Below are 4,217 nucleotides of genomic sequence, written 5' to 3' on the forward strand. Positions count from 1 at the left end.
AATATGGGGTAGAGTTACTCTCCTCAGACGTGACTTGAAACAAAATCTCATAGCAAATAAAACGATTGATTGTAGTATTACGGCTCACCGCTGACGACTGCTGCTGCAAGAAATTATCGAGACGGAGAGCACGTATAGGCGACCGGTGTGTGTGTGTATGTTCTTAACAGATTAATGTGCGAAATGTGAAGAAATTTACGACGAATCGGAATGTTTCTTGAATTAGATAATCAATAAATTATTATAGATAGAGTTGTCGAGTTCGTGCTTTAGTCGGGCATTGAATTTTTCTAAAAATTACGATGAAAAGTCGTAAAAATCATCTTTCTTGGTTGAATGTAATCGAAAATCTTCCGTTCAGTCTACGCTCGTATAATGAATTAATTGATCGGTTTAACTTTAAAATATCTAAAAGACTTTTTAACATGATTCTCATAGGTTGTTGTATTTTGGCGAAAAAATCAATTCGTTCGAGTTGAATTTTTGGCCCTGAGAAGGGCCGATGTGAAGATGGTTTTTATAAAAGTTTTTGTTTTTCGTTCGAGATGACGGCGGCGAAGAATTAAATTTAAGGCTTCTTTTCGGTCTTCTTGGGCAACAACACCGCCTGGATGTTGGGCAAGACACCGCCTTGGGCGATGGTAACGCCGGAAAGGAGCTTGTTTAACTCCTCGTCGTTCCTTATAGCCAATTGAAGATGTCTCGGAATGATACGGGTTTTCTTGTTATCTCTGGCGGCGTTTCCTGCCAATTCGAGAACTTCGGCGGCTAGATATTCCATTACGGCCGCCAAATAAACGGGAGCACCTGCACCCACTCTTTCGGCGTAGTTTCCTTTACGCAGAAGACGATGAATTCTGCCGACGGGAAACTGAAGTCCGGCACGACTGGAACGAGACTTCGCCTTTCCCTTCACTTTACCTCCTTTTCCTCTTCCGGACATGTTGTTATACGATATAAACAGCAAAACACCTACTGCGACTGACACGAAGCGCACTGACAAACGTACGGCTTGAAATAAATGCCGAACGCGGCGAAGGCTAGAAATTTATATGGTCGGTACAGCGCCATCTCGTTAGGGCAATGGTCGAACGACGAACTAAGGCGGAGCGCCTGTTTGTCGCTCGCTCGTTATAAATAGAGGGATTTTAGGTGTGCGGCGTTTTAGATCGAGTATACTCGTCGTAACGTGCACGTCGTGTCTGTCTCGTTTTCTGTTTTTAAACGTTTTTTTAACTCGACGACTAGAAGAGAATGCCACCCAAGACCAGCGGTAAGGCGGCCAAGAAGGCCGGAAAAGCTCAAAAGAACATCTCGAAGAGCGACAAGAAAAAGAAGCGCAGGAGGAAGGAGAGTTACGCCATCTACATTTACAAGGTGTTGAAGCAGGTCCATCCCGATACCGGTATCTCCAGCAAGGCTATGTCTATCATGAACAGTTTCGTGAACGACATCTTCGAACGTATAGCTGCTGAAGCCAGTCGCCTCGCTCATTACAACAAACGTTCGACCATAACCAGCAGGGAGATCCAGACGGCGGTGCGTCTTCTTTTGCCCGGTGAATTGGCGAAGCACGCCGTTTCTGAAGGAACCAAGGCCGTCACCAAATACACCAGTTCAAAATAAATCCTCCTCGAGCAGCTTGGAAGTTGGTTGGAAAAAAAAGAAAAAAAATCGGTTCTTTTCAGAACCACAAATTCAACTCGAACGAATTAAAAATTTTCGTCTTCATACTATATAAGTTCCTGAGAGAAAATATAAATAGTGAAAAATATATTTAAAAAAAGTTTGACATCAGAAATGTTAATAAAAAAAGAAAAGAGTAGAGACAACGGCACGCGGTGTTCCCAAGCGGTCACCCATCCAAGTACTGACCGCGCCCGACGTTGCTTGACTTCGGTGATCGGACGAGAACCGGTAGTTTTCAACGTGGTATGGTCGTTGCCTGGTAAAATTTTCCAAGATGGTACGTTGACGATTTTTTGTGATTGTTCGATCGTTTGGATGTGACATTTTTCGATGGTACACATGTCAGAAAATGTACAAGATTTAAAAGAAGAAAAAAAAAAAATTTTTTTTTGCGAGTCGTTTTTTAGTTTTTTTTTTGCGACAAAATGACGAAAAAAAAAAACTCGTATGAGGCGTTAAATTAAATTGTTCGTTTGACGATCTCAACGAGTCACTTGCGATTAACGTAATTTAAAATTTGAGAACTTACTTACTCACTTGCTTGCTTAGATGGAAATAGCACCCACTTGAAGTAAACGCCGACACGGACCGGAGATGAATAAACTCCGAACGGACGGGGTTAATTCATGAACTGACCGTAGTACGGTCGAAGGTTCGCCGCCGCCGCTACCTGCTTTCTTTCTTAGAACTGATAACAGAGTTGGTTTCTTTGTCTGTTCATTCATCGAAATTCCCACCACTCTGGCCGGGCCGGGCGGGGTGGGTGTGTGTTGTTTCATGATTTGTTCTCTTCTCGATTTATTCTTTTTCCGACGTCGTTCGATTCATAGAGATGTTTTCGTCGAAAGTGTGGTCGCGTTTACATTGCATTAAAATTTAATTTGTTCCAGTGCGACGATGAAACAAGAAAAAAGTTTCAAGTAAGTACGCACGCACGCACACCTACATATTTCATTTTTTAAATCTTTCGACGTTCGTAGTTTCTGCTCGAAATGTCGACTAATAGTAGGGAATGTTTTGTTGATTTGTTTGTTTTTCGTTTTTGAGAAGAACAAATGAAAATTTCGTTGGATTTCTGTCGACCGACGACCGACTGAAAATCCGCCGACATCGACGTAGTTTTATTTAGAGTGTCTGAAAAATGCAAACAATGCAAGATTTCCGTATTTTTGTTGGTTTGTGGTGTTTGGGGAGTTTTTTTTATGATTATAAAATGGTTTCGTCGAGAAAAATTGCTTCTTTCGCAATGAATTGGCAAGAAAAATTAAAAAACTCGTCCGTTCCCGTCGCTGGATGTTCGACGGTGGTCCGTCTGATTTTCCCTTTATTTTCGTAAAATTGACGAGAATTTCGCCGTCAAAACTGTTTTCGGTGATGTTTCGATGATGGGATTTCGTCGTGTGAGGTAATTTTTGAGGAAAAAATGTCGATTTTGCGAAAAAAGTCGTTCGAAAAGTCCGTTCGTCGTACAAATTCGTTTCTCATGGTCGAGTCCGAAATTGACATCGTTTTTTTTCCGACCTGTTCGTCAAGATCGTTTTCAAAAATCAACTCCTACGAAAGGCGAAGGTTTTATCTTCGTTCTTGAAAAAATTCGACCTTCTCGGACGTCATCTTCGACCGTTTGTGAATTTTTTTCCTACACTCTGCAGGTTCGTCGGTCGTCGCTCCGATCCGTGCTGCGTCTCTTTGCGAGGCGATTTTCGAAAAGATCGCACGTACTTTTCGACCGATTCGTTCGTGAAACTTGTAGAGGATGCTTCCAAGTTTGTCTGGTCGAAAGCGGAACTTTCCTGTTATTCGTGGAAAACGCGTAACGTCGGCGTCGAACTTGGATGTCATCTCCTTGTTTCGGAGGGTCTTTGTTCGAGTCGACGTTCGATCGGTCCTTGTTCGCTTTTGGAGGTCGGCTGGTCGTCCGGGAAAACTTGAGGTTATTCAGGAGGCCATCGCCGACCGAATCGCTCATGTTCCCGCACCCGGAGGCGGTGATCTTCGCGTAAAGAGAACGATGCCATCACGCGAAAGCTGTATTCGAGGCCCACTGAATTTTCTAACTCGACGAGAAGGCTCTCGTTTAGTCCGCGGTCCGCGCGTTTTCGAACGCGCCAACACTTTGACTTTGGCGCCCAATTCGTTCTGTAAAGTTCATTCGTTCTTTCACCGAAGAATAAGCCTACCTATAATAAAAAGAAAAAAACGCGCGCGCGATAGACGAAAATATGGCCGACGTAGAAAATCAAGCAGCTTCGACGGTCGCCGGTGCCACTTCCGGCTCCTCACCGGTGAAGAAGGAGAAGAAGCCCAAAAATCCGAGAAGCAAACCTTCTCATCCGCCCACTTCGGAGATGGTCACCAACGCCATCAAAGGCTTGAAGGAACGCGGCGGTTCTTCGTTGCAGGCGATCAAGAAATATGTCGCGGCCAACTACAAAGTCGACGCGGAAAAATTTGCGCCTTTCATCAAGAAGTACCTTAAGGGCGCCGTCGCATCCGGTTCGTTGGTCCAAACCAAAGGAAAAGGAGCT

General features: G+C 43.9%; 1 non-coding gene across 1 annotated transcript; it reads right to left on the reverse strand.

Annotated features, from left to right (window-relative positions):
* Positions 1-1,826: 1,826 nt before the first annotated feature.
* On the reverse strand, positions 1,827-1,946 carry LOC148166764 (5S ribosomal RNA). The gene has a single exon (XR_015770947.1). It is a non-coding gene; the product is annotated as a 5S ribosomal RNA (ribosomal RNA).
* Between the last annotated feature and the right edge of the window lie 2,271 nt (positions 1,947-4,217).

The sequence above is a fragment of the Gnatocerus cornutus genome, unplaced genomic scaffold, assembly GCF_029298725.1.
Source record: "Gnatocerus cornutus isolate USDA-ARS CGAHR unplaced genomic scaffold, icGnaCorn1.1 Chromosome158, whole genome shotgun sequence".
NCBI lineage: Eukaryota > Metazoa > Arthropoda > Insecta > Coleoptera > Tenebrionidae > Gnatocerus > Gnatocerus cornutus.